General features: G+C 51.7%; 1 protein-coding gene across 4 annotated transcripts in view; it reads left to right on the plus strand.

Moving 5' to 3' along the window:
* The window catches only part of RASSF3 (Ras association domain family member 3), a 72,420-nt gene that overhangs the window by 41,423 nt on the left and 15,625 nt on the right, over positions 1–15,372 (plus strand). Inside the window, exon 1 of one of the 4 annotated variants that reach the window (XM_038549915.1) lies at positions 961–1,079. The exons of 2 other annotated variants lie outside the window; for them this stretch is intronic. The gene's annotated coding sequence lies outside the window, so the exon portion shown is untranslated. Of the gene's footprint in view, positions 1–960; positions 1,080–2,052; positions 2,179–15,372 lie in introns of those variants that run through there. One more of the 4 variants, XM_038549914.1, reaches the window with a different exon arrangement.

The following is a 15,372-nucleotide window of genomic DNA, read 5'->3' on the forward strand; positions in this document are numbered from 1 at the left end:
TGTGTCTTCTGTGGGAAAACTCAAAAGTTTTAAATAGAAACCACAGGGGCTGCTTTCTTGGAGGAGTTGCCCAGTGCTGGAAGCAGGAATGACCTAAGTGTGAGATTTGGAGCCCAGACATAACTGTGGACCCTCCTCCCGCCAGTTCCCCGCACTGGTCACTTCTTTCCCTAAATCTCTCCTCTCCCCTTTCTTCCCTTTTGAAATGACCCTGTGGGCATCTGGAGGAATAGATTTTGAGGCGGGAACCATGTACATAACGAAGACCATCTTGTGTTGCTCTCTGTTGAGTCCGCAGGCAGAAGGAAGAAACACGTTTTCAGAGCCGTCAGGTTTCTAACAAAATGTGCTTGGATAAAGAGAAGAGGATAACAGCCCTAGGGAAGGTGTGGTGCCTGCTGATTGGTGGAACAGCAAAAGCAGTGCTTTCCCTCGACTTGAGCCCTACCTTACGACACAGCTACATGCGAGTTTTGGGAATTAGCAGGAATCCATTCGGGGATGGGAGCTTGCTCTGTGCGATTTACACCTTCAGTTTCTCATTATTCCTCAGTGGTGGTTTTCTTAGTTCAAGGAATATGGGTTCTATTACTGGTATTAAAAAAAAAAAAAAAAAACTGGGCAGCCTGGGTGGCTCAGCGGTTTTAGCGCTACCTTCAGCCCAGGGTGTGATCCTGGGGTCCCGGGATCGAGTCCCACGTCGGGCTCTCTGCACGGAGCCTGCTTCTCCCTCTGCCTGTGTCTCTGCCTCTCTCTCTCTGTCTCTCTGCCTCTCTCATAAATAAATAAAATCTTTTTAAAAAATTAAACTTTATTGAAGGCCACTGCTAATTTTTTCAGTTCTCTATACATTATGTCTGCCCCAGTTTAATAGTTGTCACTAAGTCAGTTTTTGTTTTTTGCTTTTTAAAGAATTTATTGTAGAACATGCGTGAGCTGGACGGGCAGAGGGAGAGGAAGAGCTCAAGCAGATTCCCTGCTGAGCTCAGAGACCCGGGCAGGGCTGCATCCCAGGCCCCTGAGATCAGGACCAGAGCTGAGACCGACAGTCCCGATGCTTATACCAACTGTGCCCCCAGGTGCGCTGTCAGTAAGTTAGACTGATTGATTGATTGATTTATCTATTTTTTAAAGATTTTGTTTATTCATGAGAGACATGAGTGGAGCACACAGCTCTTGATGTTGGGGTTGTAAATTCAATCCCCGCGTTAGGTGCAGAGATTGCTTAAAGAAGTAATATAATTTTTTTAAAAAAGGTGCCAGTAGCAGTGGTAAGGATGACGGTAGGCCCTGACACTGGAAAGGGCTTCATGTGTGTTACCTCCCTTACTCTCAACAAGGACCCTCTGAGGGCAGGTATTTTTATGATGATCCTTTTTGCTGACAAGCAGGTGAAGAGACTTAGAAGGTAATGAAAGAGGAATGTTAAGCGATCACTTTTTGTTGGTCAAGAGTACGTGAGTTAAAAAGTCACGGGAGGTTGCTGATAATAGTCGGCAGCGGGAACTTTCTTCTGGAAGCATTTCAGTGTTTTGCAGGACAGAAGCCGGGCCTTGCTCTGCCCGCCACGTGGACACCCATGGTATTGGGGTCTTTGAAGGCCGATTGAATGGCATCCCGAAGGTCTGGTGTGGTTGCAGAGTCTCGCTGAAGGTTCCCAGAAAGTGTCTAATTTTGCTTTCTTCACAGCTGATCTGTCCACCTGGGAAATCACTGGCTTTACCACTGGTTATTATTAGTTCCCACAGGGTTGAGAGGCCAGCCTGTAATCTCTGCGCAGGGAAGGGAGTAGGCCGGAACAGCGCAGCAGACAGTTGGGTCGCCAGATGCTCTGGGCAGGCCGGAGACGCTCATGGTGCGGATGGTCCTTCGGGATGCCTGACGTTCGCTCGGGTTCTCTGGGCTGCTGGGGGCTTGGGGTGCATCGGCAATTGGCTGTCCTTACACTTAGCAATCTAGAACTTTTGATACACCTGATACCCTGGTTACCTGGGAATGAAAATTCTGAGTTCTAGAATGCAGCAGTATTTTTTCTCTTTATGTTTGTGCCTATTTCATCTTTGAACGCTGACATTTTAGTGAAAACAGAAGTGGATTGAACCGTGGTTTAAAATAAGACCAAAGAGACCTAACAGATCAATAGGAGCACCTTGATTGGATCAAACACAGCTATAAAAGGTATTTCTGGAACAGATGGGGAACTTTTAATACGGAATGGAGATTAAGCTCTTCCCAGTTTTCTCAGGTATGATAAAGGGGTTTTTTTTTTTTTTTTAAAGATTTTATTTATTTATTCATGATAGTCACAGAGAGAGAGAGAGAGAGAGAGAGAGAGGCAGAGACACAGGCAGAGGGAAAAGCAGGCTCCATGCACCGGGAGCCCGATGTGGGATTCGATCCCGGGTCTCCAGGATCGCGCCCTGGGCCAAAGGCAGGCGCCAAACCGCTGCGCCACCCAGGGATCCCTGATAAAGGGGTTTTGATGATGTAGGAGAACAGCTTTATTCAGAGATTCATGCTTAAGGATGTGGAGTGTCATCATGTCGTCAGTTTGGAAAAGGTTCTACAAAAATAAATGGATGAGGCCCCCCCCACCTCCCCCATGCAGGGGGTGCACTTCAGTGCACTGGGGCCAGGACGGTGTCTGCACTAGTACCTGACACGTGGCAGCGTGCACAGTATTTGCTGAGAGGGAAGCCGTTCCCAAGAAACCACCTGCTTCTCTCCCTTCCCTGAGCTCCTCAAGGGCAGGGTCTATATCTGGGAAGTGCCCTGGCACAGGGCTGGGCACTCGTTAACCTGTTGAATGAATGGGACTAATATGAATAGCACAACCATTTGAGGGTCTTAGCAGCGAGCATTTCAGAGTGAGCTTGTTGTGTTTTCCTTGCAGGCTTCCTGGCTGGCAGGAATCCAAGACCCAGGGGCAGTCTGCTTGGTGCCTCATGGGTATTTTCAGGAAATTAGGCTGAGATTGTAACATCTGAAAAAGGAGTGGCAGGGCCTTGGGTGGTCCAGTCCAAATCTCCAAGACTGATGTATTTTTTGCAGAAAATAAGCAGGTGCCACTGTGCGCAGTGGAAGCTGAACTTTCTGGAACTTCTTATCCTAAACTTCAGAGTTTGATTTGTTCTCAGGCTGAGCCAGTAGTCAGGTTTTAAGAGCCTAGTGGATAGGCTTGGCGTTGCTCTCTGCTTATGAAGTGTTGTTTAAACTGTGTTTGGGTGGTTTGGGAAGGGAGGGAAAACTTAGCATTTTGTGCTAATTTATTGCCTGTTGCTCATATGTGCTTCATCGTTCAGTGTTTCCTTTTTTTTTTTTTTTAAGATTTTTATTTATTTATTTATGAGAGAGAGACAGAAGGAGAAGAGGGCTCCATGCAGGGAGCCCCAGTGCAGGACTCGATCCCAGGACCCCAGGATCAGGCCCTGGGCCAAAGGCAGACGCCACACCGCTGAGCCACCCAGGGATCCCCTGTTCAGTGTTTCCTTAAGAAATACAGTAAGAAAGAACAGCTAGAGTCAACTTTGTTCCCTAAGTGCTTAGCAGGTACTTAGAGTGTTTAGGCATAGAATGGAATTAGTTGCAGAATGCCGATTGTTTATTTTCTGTTTAGGATGAAAGCCATGAGGCACAAAGGAAGCCGTTAACTTGCTTTGTAAATTTGAAATTTTGTTTTTTTTTTTTTTTCCTGATGAGATGTTCAGAGTGGTTAACTGAAACAGCCTTCTAAAAATACCCTGTAGCAGCACAGAAAGTATTTTCTCTTTGTCTAAAATTAGCTGATTTGAGGTCTGTCGTCTGGTTTTCTAAATCCTTCCATTAGGAGCTCTGGCCGCTTCTCTCTCTAGTTTTATGGGCTCTGGGTAACTTGTTTGATGGGGAAGCAAACCAGGAATGACTTTTATCTTTGACAGAAGAATTTATAAACACCTGAGGCTGGATCCAGTTAAGATCTCACCTCTCCCAGGAAGCCTTCCCAAGCTGTTTCTCTCCTTTGCTTTCCTTTCTGTCCCCCGTCTTCCCCGATGATACCTCTTTCCATGTCCCACCCCGACCCCCAAGCACATAGAACCTGTGCTCTGCTCCCTGCTCCACCCCAGGCCTCGCGCGGCTATTTGCTAAATATTAGGCGCTTGGCAAATATTTGTCAACTGTCAGAATTGATGCATTTACCGAGCAGAAAGGGAAAAACATGATTTGGTGGTGGTGTTGACAGAGACCTGCAAATTCAGGAAGTGGGAACTGAAGAAAAAGCTAGAGAGAGAGAGAGAGAGAAATACTAGTTGAGGTTGGGAGCGGCTCCCAGGTGGTGGGAGGTCAGGGTGCGGGGCTCGAGGCAGAGGCCTGTGCCTGGGGGCTGAGCACACGCCCCGAGCTCCCTTTCCTCCGCCAGCCCTAGATGGTACTGGACATTTTTTTTTTCTAAGATTTTATTTATTTATTCATGAGAGACACACAGAGAGAGACAGAGACAGGGAGAGGGAGAAGCAGGCTCCACGCAGGGAGCCCCACGTGGGACTCGATCCCGGGACCCCAGGATCACGCCCTGGGCCGAAGGTGGTGCTAAACCGAAGGTGGTGCTAAACCGCTGAGCCACCTGGGCTGCCCAGCACTGGACACTTCTAAGGTGTGTTTATGTTTTGAAAATACCACGAGGTTTTGAAAAATGTGGCTTATCTGCCTCAGGTGGGAAACCACAGTGATTTTGTGAAAGGCGCACCCAGGTTACGGTTTGTATTTGTCAGTTTCTGAAACCGTTTTTTCAGTTGCTTGGAGTGTGTGTGCTTTCTCTTCAAATCCCTTGACAGAAGGGGGGGTCCTAGGGGCACCCGGGGGGCTCAGGGGTTGAGCATCTGCCTTTGGCCTGGGGCGTGACCCCAGGGTCCTGGGATCGAGTCCTGCGTCGGGCTCCCTGTGTGGAGCCTGCTTCTCCCTCTGCCTGTGTCCCTGCCTCTCTTTGGGTCTCTGATGAATAAATAAATAAGATCTTGAAAGAAAGAAAGAGAGAGAGAGAGAGAGAGAGAGAGAGAGAGAGAAAGAAAGAAGAAAAGAAAAAAAAGAAAAAGAAAAGAAAAAGAAAGAAAAGGGCAGCCCAGGTGGCTCAGTGGCTTAGCACCACCTTTGGTCCAGGGCAAGATCCTGGAGACCCGGGATCAAGTCCCACGTCGTGCTCCCTGCATGGAGCCTGCTTCTCCCTCTGCCTGTGTCTCTGATGAATAAATAAATAAAATCTTAAAAAAAAAGAAAAAAAAAGGGGTCTTTCATTGTCTGAGACTAACAGAATTTCTCTATCTTAGAAATAGTCCCATTTCGTACCAGCTGGGATAGTCCGGGAGGATCCCCTGTCATCCCGGTGCCCCCCCTGAGTTCTGGATCCGGTGGTGGGGAAGGAAGATGGGGACCAAAGTTTGCTTTAACTTTCTTTGCCAACAGCGGAGGAGGCTGACAGGGAGCTGGTGGCCTGTGTCTGTGGGCAGGTCCCTTCCCGGGGTGACCTCCCGGGCTGGGCTGAGGTGGCCCCCCTCCGCGTTCAGAGCAGAGTGGTGGCTCTGAGTGAGGGCGGAGGGAGGGGCAGAGGTCTGCGCACCCGATTTCCCCTCCAGCCCCGCCCACAGGTGGCCCTCGGGTGGCCCATGGGTGGCCCACGGGTGGACGGACGAAGCCTCCTTTCTTAAGTCGCACACAAAGCTGGTTGGCAACTGATTTTCCTCCCAGGCCCTGGAGGAGCATGCTGCCCCGGTGACCTTTGCATTGGCCTCTGCATCCTCATCAGGGGTCAACAGCCTTCCCAGGTCAGGGCCCTCTGGGGAGGGCGACACATGTAACCCATGTTTGGACCTGGCCCAGAACTCCGTGTCCTAAGGAGCAGTGCAGAGCTTACCCAGCATGTACCAGTCCCTGTGTCCTTTCTTCTTAATCCTGCCTCAGGGCCTTAGGAGACCCGGTGATCGGAAGGGGGTTCCCGGCAGAGTGGGACTTGGAAATGGAGTATTTCAATTTTGATATTTTTGGGAAGGGAAACCGTTCCTAAGGAAGGAAAGTGCTAAATTGGAAGACTCTCACATGTCACACGCACCATAGGACTGGCCTGGAATTGGTCGTGTAGTCGGGCCTGGACAGTGTGGCCCTTGGGGATCAGATGCTGTTCAACACCAAGTGTTCTTTTCTAGAGCATTCTGGAAGTGGTGGTTTTAAAAGGTGTGTTAGACATGTTAGAGGACTGTGAAAACCTTCCCTGGTTTTCCTCCCTGAGAGGAGTGGAGTGGTGGCTGGGAGAAAGGACGAGAGAGGGAACCTTGACATCTGTGTGCTGGGGACCTGGGGTCCACCGTGCAAGATGAAGCCCCACATCTGCGTTTCTCAGGAGGTCCCTTTCCCGGCCCCCAGGGACCCCGCAGCGTGCATTGCTGCGTGTGCTGACCTCCCCCTGCAGGTCTTCAGGTTAGAGACGCGCGGCTGGAGGATTGCCCCAAACCCTAATGCTAATAAGCCTCCTTTGGCCTCTCTTCTTTCCACTTCAAGGCTGCCTGGGGCTCTCTGCGCCTGTGTGCATCTCCCCCTTGCAGGCAGCTCCCCCTGCACCGCCCTGGGCTGGTGTGGGGGGGTAGGCAGTGTGGGGGTAGGCGATCTCCAGCCTTGAGGAAAGGTGGGGCAGGAAGGCACTTCCTCGCAGCCTGGGACTTCCTGTGCAGGCCCGAGAGGGTGTGCAAATCCTCAGGGTTGCACCAGCAGCGCCCTGCCCCCCTCCTGCTGCCCCCCCCCCCCATGCTGGCAGCTGGATTTCCGGGCCAGTTTTTGGGAGGGTAGCTTGTTTTTTGGGGATGGGGAGGGGAGGGGAGGGGAGCTTTTTGATTTTATAAATTGAAATTGGTTGCCTTGATGGGGTGATGTTAAAGACCTGGCTTTTCCCTTTGACAGCCTTTGGCAACAGTTTGGCTTTTGTTTTTTACGCAGAGAGGCTCCCTCACTCCCCGGCCCTCCGAGGGCCTGTTCTCACCTGGCACCTCTGGGTGCCGACCCTGGCAGCCTCCCAGGCGGGGGTGTGGGTGCGGCGGGCTGTGCATGGGTCACGGGGAGCCTCGCGGTGCTGTGCTGCAGCCTCTGCACCTCCTCTTGAACTTGTTTCTCTCTCTCTCTCTCTCTCTCTCTTTTAAAGTAATTTATTCACTTGTTCATGAGAGACACACAGTGAGGCCAGGACACAGGTGGAGGGAGAGGCAGGCTCCCTGCAGGAGCCGATGGGGGCCTCGATCCTGGACCCCGGGATCACGCCCTGAGCCCCCCAGGGGCCCCCGAATATCTCGAGGTGGCCCCTCCGCCGAGGAGCAGAGTGTCCATTTATGCTGACATACGTGCTGAATTGCTTGTTTGTTTTTACTCGTTTTTAAGGATCTAATTTTTTAATGCGTGGAAGTCTTTTTATTTTCCCGATCAACAGTCCTACAGACTTCCAGAGAAGCTCTTGAAAATTTTGTGGGAAGTTTTGTGTAGAAAGAAAACCCACCTCCAATCTCAGCAGACTGGCGTAAGCACGGTTCTAACATCTTGGCTTGTTTCTCTCTTGTCCGTGGGCACGTTGACACCTTAAAAGACAAAATTCAGCCGAGTCAATCTTCCATGATCTCACTGGCTCTGGTCCGTGATTCAGGAATTGAGTGAGCTGCATCCCATCTGGCCCATCGGAACTCTGAAGAGCTGTAACAAGAGGAAAAGATTTTGGGGTGGTGGGCACAGTGGCGGTGGCACTTGCAGGGAGAGGCACATGGAACTGTGGCGAGAGAGAAAAAGCAAAAGGGGCAGATTGTGGCAAGGTCACCCTCCTTTAGGGGACAGCAGGGATCTCTCAGGCTGATGACCTCACTAGTGCTGACCCGGTGTAATCGGGTCGACTGGTGTAAGGTTCCACTCCTGGGGGGAGGCTGCAACTGTAAGTTCGGTATTTGATCTTAGTTTGGGGACTTGGGCTTAGCACAAGTGACTCCACTTTGGGCTTGGTGTCCAGCTAGGCACGTAGTTTGTCTTACGGTTTCTCTTCCAATTTTTTTTTTTCTCCTCCCATTAAAAAGTCTTCTGTAGGGTTCCCATTAACAGCTCCTGTATGGCCCCTCTTGAGATTTGGAAGTATTATTTAGCTATTTCCTTAATGCGGGGAAACAATTTCTGATTTTTTTCTTTTTTCAGTTTCTGATTTTTAATTCTCTGTGGTCCTGGCCAGATTACTAAGTCTCTCTCTCTCTCTCTTCCTCTTTCCAACACAGGGGCTTGAACTAATGACCCTGAGATCAAGAGTTGAGCTGGCGGGGGGGGGGGGGGGAAGAGTTAAGCTGAGGTCAAGAGTCTGATGGTGACCTGACCAAGCTACCCAGGTGCTCTCATATGACTCTCTAATAAACTGCTAGTTGTATTAGGTTTTCACTCTTCCAAATTTTAGGTTGGACACAGTGTTATCAGAACAGCCTTTGGAAGCCAGCAGTGCATAGACCCGAGGGTCTCTCCTCTTATTTTCATCATCTGAAGTTCATGGTTGGTTCTTTCCTCCTCCTGCTTTCTTGGCTTCATGGGCTTTGAATCGGACGGACCCACTATGAACCTTACTTGCTAGTTTCTGCACTAACTGCACGTCCTTGTAAGCCTCCATTTCCTTATCTGCAAAATAGGGCTAATAGTGGCGTACCCAGTTATAGGGTTATTAGAAGACTTCAGAGTCTGGTTGTGAAGGGGGTGGCACAGAGTCTGGAGTTTGGTGATCAGATTCACTAAGGGCAGCTCTCAGAGGGGAGGCAGTAGGTCTGGGCTGGGGGTGGGTGGGCGCGGTGGGCGCCGTGCACCAGGCCCTTGGGCATCCTTCTGGCAGGGGCTTCTCCCAGCTTCTCTCCTTCTGATCATCTCTGGGTGTCACCTAATTCACCCAAGCCTCTGACTGTGGCCAGCCTTGTATCCCTGACACACTGCTGGTGACTTAAAAAAAATTTCTTTTTTAAGATTTTATTTATTCACGAGAGACCCATGGAGAGAGGCAAAGAAAGACCTAGGCAGAGGGAGAAGCAGGCTCCCTGCGGGGACTGGATCCCAGGATCACAGCCCCTCTTCTGGTGACTTCTGTATTTCTCACCCCCTCTGCAACTAAGCAGGAGGGCAGGGGAGGATTTCTGTAGAAAAAACGGTCTCTACCGACTGCTTATGTCAAACGCTTTTAAGGTGATAATTCGCCTGAGTCGTTATTTGAATTGATCTAACCTTTTAGTGACTCCAGAGTACTTTTAACTCCTTGGTCGGAAGACAAAAGGTGACTCCTCACCTGGGGCAGCATTTGTAAAAATGGGGGGCTCTCTCTTTGTCCTTCATCCCGAGTTGCCTGTGGTGTAGAAGAACCAGTCCTCAAACACTTCAGTGGAGCCTTTTAAGAGCTCTGAACAGACTTACTCAAAAGAGCAGCCTGGAGTGGTGGGGAGGCTGCTGGGAGAGGGAGTGGATGGGAACTGGAGGGATAGAAAGCAGCTTTAACCCTTGCGGCCCCCTTCGGACTTTCAAGTTTGTCTAATTAAAATCTTTCTTCATCCGGACATCTGGCCTGAAAGGACTGACGATTCTCTCCCTTCCTCTCGTGGTGCCAGTTGCTTTCACATCTTTTTATGGGGTGTTAACCTAGACTCCAGACTATAATTGGCAAGGAAGATCGCCAGGTATCTTTTGGAGAAGCTTGCTGCTGATAATTTTTCTTGGAGTGCTGACCTATAGACATTTCTAATTTTTTTAAATTACATAATTAAAAAAAAAGACCATTTATTTGAGAGCACAAGCAGTGGGAGGGGCAGGCAGAGGGAGACTGGGAAGCAGGCTCCCCAGTTGGCCAGGGAGCGTGACCTGGGGCTGGATCCCAGGACCCTGGGATCATGACCTGAGCCAAAGGCACACATTTAACCGGCTGAGCCACCCAGGCGCCCACATTTCTGGTTTACTTGAGACACTCCGTTCTCCATCCAAATTAGGTGATGGCTCCTATTTGCTGGGAAGCCACTGCCCTGGATTTTCAGATTCCTGCTGTTGGTGGAGCTGGAGCAACCCGGCGCCTGCGCAGCTTCCCTGGGCTCCACCTGCCTCCCCCTGGTTGTTGCAGCCTTCGGTCCCTCACGCTTCCTGTCTGGCTCCCCTCCAAATGAGCCTGCTCATTTCCTTTCTCTGGAACCTCCCTCCCCTTGTAGCCAAGGTTCAAAGGTTCCATAACCAATCAAAGGATGTGAAGGTCACAGACCTGACTGGCAAACTCTGACCTTTGTAAGAGCCTCTAGTGTCCCTGGGCTAAGCTGAACTAGGACTGTGGCTCTGGAGCTAGTTTTTTTTTTAAAGATTTTATTTATTTATTCATGAGAGACAGAGAGGCAGAGACACAGGCAGAGGGAGAAGCAGGCTCCATGCAGGAGGCCGACAAGGGACTCAATTCCAGGACCTCGGGATCAGGCCCTGAGCCGAAGGCAGGCGCTCAACCACTGAGCCACCCAGGCATCTCCGGAGCTACAGTTTTAATTGCTCTTAGCCAAAGGCAGTGCCCAGATGACCCTCGGATCCTTGAGCAGTGAGCTGTTTTATTTTATTTTATTTTTAAAAAATTAATTAGTTTATTTATTCACGAGCAACACAGAGAGACAGAGACACAGGCAGAGGGAGAAGCAGGCTCCATGCAGGGAGCCCGACGTGGGACAATCCTGGGTCTCCTGGATCATGCCCCGGGCTGCAGGCGGCGCCAAATCGCTGCGCCACCGGGGCTCCCCCAGTGAGCTGTTTTAATCTAGAACTTAGTGTCACTTAGGGTCGACACCGTGTCACCACTTACCAATGTGGTGCCTTTGCCTTTCTCACTTCCTTCCTGGCTTCTCAGTGATTCCTTATATTACTTTTCCAGTTAATTTTCCTAATACCCTTACTTTGTAGGTACTTGATTAGGGCAGTGGTGTATATAATATAGAACATTAGAAAACTGGGGTGCCGGGCTGGCTCAGTCAGAAGAGCATGTGTGGGTCTTGGTCTTGGGCTCATGAGTTTGAGCCCCACAGTAGGTGTGCAGATTTCTTAAATAAATTAAAAAATATATATTAGAGAACTCAGTGCGGAAAAGGACAGGAACCATAGTCCAATGGTGTTTTAATAATCAGGGAAGCTGTCCTTCGAGGAGGATGCACCTTTCTTTGGAAACCCCCAAGAGTCCACTGCGTCTCCCATTCTGCCCCAAACCTCAGGGGGGTGCTGACTCCCCAGGGGCCTCATTCTAATGATCTAATGATCACAGCTGAGTGGCTGGATTTGGATGTGCTTATCTCTGAGGCTGCTAATACTCTGTCACCGAGCTCACCCAGAATTTGAGAGCCCTAAAACCAGTTGTGAAAGTGTATCCCCTCTGAGCCTGGGGTTTCTGAGTCCGAGTGCGGTCGGGCATGCCTGGAGGTTGGGCTCTCCAGCTGGGGCACTCCGAGGAGACTGGTCCACCTCCAAGTTTGTTTTCTGGCTCCAGACAAACGAGTGGCTGTTTGACGATTGGCACACGACCCGGTTTTGAAAGTACAACCATATAGGGTATTGCGGACTGGTAACCAGGGGGGTTTAAGAAGTGAGGTCATGGGAGGCCCAGATGGGACGCTTCGGGTGGCTCACAACTGCAGTTAATCTTATTAACACCCTGGGCCCGTGCTTGCTCTCCTGCCCCGAGCGTGTGGGGGTGGCCAGGGGCTCCCCCTTCGGTGGTGCAGACAGGGAACAGAAGCATAGAAGACTTTCTGTCTGGTGTCATAAAGGCCTTTTGTGTGCCCTTGCAGATCCGTTTAGTTTTGAGAAGCCAACAAAAAACCTCATGCAGATTGATAAGAATGTATACAAGCGGGGTTGGATTGCAAATGCAGTCTTGTAGATGTGGGCTCCGGACCCGCTGGATTCCGGTTGAAAAGGAATGTGTGGCAGCCACTTTGGGGCATCGAGCCCGTCCCAGGACAGGATCCCCGAGTGCAAAATTCAAAGATGCTGTCGGGTTCCTTGGAGGCAGGAGGGAGCACCGCAAGCAGCCCACCCACCGCGGAGGGCCCGGGATGCATGGATGGGGTTGCCTGGGGGCTCCCGGGATAGAGCAGTGGGGGCTCCTGTGGTTAGGACAGCTTCCTAGTGGGGTGGACCCCGAGAAGGGGGGTCCCAGGGGAGGCGCGGGGTGGTGCAGTGCTCTTGGACAAGTGGAAGGGGCGAGGCTGGGGGGGGGGCGGCTGGGAGACTTGAAAGGCAGTAGATGGCACACGTGCGTGCAAGAGAGGCCTACTACACTGTTCCATCCTTATAAGGTTGCTGCCTGCTTCTATTTTCAAAGTCCCTTTGAAAGAAAAAAAAAAGTCCTCTAAAACACCCACCTAGACTCCCTTCTGCTGTTCTCTTTGTTATTTCACAAGTAGCCTTGAGACAAAGGTGGTTTAAAGCGGTCAAGTTCAACAGGTGCGGGTCGGGTGCGCTAATATCCCCGAACGGATACAGAATCCGCTCACGAGGTGAATAATTGATAAGAGAAATGTCCGTTGTTATGTAATGTTCCATCTGCTCATAATTAATGAGCTCACACCTCCAACAGTGGCGCCGGTCTGTTTTCTTAGTTTCCTGCCGGGTGCTGATACCGGTTGGTTTTAACCTGCTGGTCTTCCCGGATCCTATAGCATCCTAATGTGCTTTGGGGCCTCTGAGGGCGGAGGCAGAGGAGGAGGAAGGCGCCCTTCTGGCTTGGGGAGCAGTGTCCCCTCAGCCACCCCCCTCCTCTTCCCTCTGCCTTTCCTTGCCCTGAGCTAGCAGTGGTGCAGGTCTCCCGACCCCGAGGCCGAGTGGGGGGAGAATCGTTCCCTTTTTCTTGCTGTTGGAGACGTGAACGGCCTACGTCCTTCCTGGCTGCGCAGAGGCTACAAGCTGAAGTCGGGCAGGATGGTTCCTGAGCCCTCAGCCCCAGCCCTATAGCCAATATTTATAAAAGATCTTCCCAACTGGCAGGGGGAGCAACTGGACTGGCCAGAGTGAATCCGCGTGCCATGGCCGTGCCCCAAGATAAGCGTGAGCTTCTGGACGTGGCATCTGGCCGACTGTCCGCGCTGGTGCCCTGAGACCATGGCAGCAAGCAGCACCCTGTACTTTTAAGGTCAAGAACAGCAGCACCGAGCACCCCAGAAAAAGTGTTCCTATTCTTTTTTCAGGAATAGAATTCCGTTTGCTCCAGAATGGTTCTTTTTTACATTGACCTATTATTTTACATTGCTGTCTTTTAGGGTTTCCCTGTCTTGCTCTTCGTTGGCAGCCGTGCACGTTATAGTCCAGATTCACATTGTCCAGTCGAGTCCCCCAGGCCACACATCAGTATTTACATTTAGATTATTTAAAAATAATAAAAATGGGAGAAGGGGTCCAGGGGACTCTGGGGTAAGCATCTGCCTTCAGCTCAGGTCACGGTCGTGGGGTCTGGGGATGGATCGAGCCCCGCATGGGGTTCCGTGCTCCGCAGTTTAGCGCCACCTTCAGCCCAGAGCCTGATCCTGGAGTCCCGGGATCGAGTCCCACGTCGGGCTCCCTGCATGGAGCCTGCTTCTCCCTCTGCCTGTGTCTCTGCCTCTCTCTCTGTCTCTGTGTCTCTCATGAATTAAAAAAAAAAAAAAAGTCATTAATCAAGACTCCATTCCACTCGAGCTGTCTGTGCATCCTGTTTGCAGCAGGGGCCCATTGCTCCGAGACCGGGCACGGGTCGGATGCCGGGTGCCTGATTTCTGTTCTGTACCCAAGACTGGCACCTGTTCCGTAGCTGGTGCCCCTGGGTATCCCAGTCCGTTTGGGACCACAGTAGGTGACTGCCCTGTTTCCACATCTGGAGGGTGACATTCAAAGTAGGGATTTGTGAATTTGGAATCTCACCTCACTTGGAGTGAGCACCTGTTGGCCAGGTAAATACACACTTTTCCACTGGCACGGGCTGAGCTGCAGCCCGGCCAGGAGCCCGAGCGGCCCCACACGGAGCTGTAGGACCAGCGACAGAGAGGTGGTGACAGAGAGGTTTACCTGGCGTCTGTCCGTCCGTTGTCAGGTGCTGTGCCTCTGTTGTTCCCCACCCAGTCAGAGACACTATGCTAGTGGTGGTTTATAAAGGGTCAGTGGTTTTTTATTTTTTTATTTTAAAGAAAACAGGGGGGGTGGGGCAGGAGTAAGACCAACTGCATCAGGCTGTCCGGAAAGGAGGGAGAGGCCGCGGCCCCAAGACTGTGCTGTAGCTTTAGGCGCTTGGCCCAGAGCCGGGCGCCAGGGGCACTCAGTAGAATTGTTGAATAATGAGTTGTGTTATATTTTCTTTTTCTTTATTTTTTCTTTTTTTTAAAATGATTTTATTTATTTATTCATGAGAAATCCAGAGAGAGGCAGAGACGTAGGCAGAGGGGGCCCGATGCGGGACTCGATCCCGGGGCTCCTGGATCGCGCTCTGGGCCAAAGGCAGGTGCCAAACCGCTGAGTCCCTGGGCGTCCTGGTGTTCTCTGTGCTGTTGCAGCTCTGGCCTGCTCGTCGTACGGGGGGTGGAACAGAGGGGTTGAAAGGCCTGCCTTCGGTCACACAGCAAGGACGGGGCCAAGAGGTGATAGGACCTAGCTCATCCCAGGCGGCGGCAGCGCAGCGGGTCCTCCGGGTGCTTTAGCTTCTGGTTGTTGTTAGCTCTTTAGCTCAAACCTGTAAGTTGAGCTAAAATTTCGAGTTACAGAGGAGTTAGCAGGAAGGGCATTAACAGCCCTCAGACCCTGGGCCCAGGCTGTAGGAGGGGTAGGTTCTGGGGCGGTGTGTGGCTCTAACCCGGGGATAGGGACGCAGGCAGGGCGCGGCCCTGGGGAAGTCCATGGGGGAGCCCAGCTCTGTGACCCCCAGGAGCCAGCAAACCCCAGAGCGGCCCCCGGGCTTGCTGGAGGCAAACACTAGCGAGGCTGGGGTTTATGCCCCCCTCCCCGCCCCCCCCCCCCCCCCCCGCCGCCGGGGGGGCGGGGAATGGGTGTACCGGAGGGTATAGTGGGGAGACTGGGAAAGCAAAGCAGCTGGGAAAAGAGAGGACCCGGGCAGCCCGTGCAGCCCCAGTGGCTCAGCGGTTTGGCGCCACCTTTGGCCCAGGGTGTGACCCTGGAGACCCGGGATCGAGTCCCTCGTCGGGCTCCCTGCATGGAAACTGCTTCTCTCTCTGCCTATGTCTCTGCCTCTCTCTCTGTGTGTGTCTCATGAATAAAAAAGGACCCGTGGCTGCTGGAGCACCTGGGCGTGGCCGGGACAACAATAGGGACGCTGCCCGGGCGTTTCCTGCCCTCCCAGGTCAAGGTCAGTGTCTGTACTGTTTTATC

Source organism: Canis lupus, chromosome 10 (assembly GCF_011100685.1).
Source record: "Canis lupus familiaris isolate Mischka breed German Shepherd chromosome 10, alternate assembly UU_Cfam_GSD_1.0, whole genome shotgun sequence".
Lineage (NCBI taxonomy): Eukaryota > Metazoa > Chordata > Mammalia > Carnivora > Canidae > Canis > Canis lupus.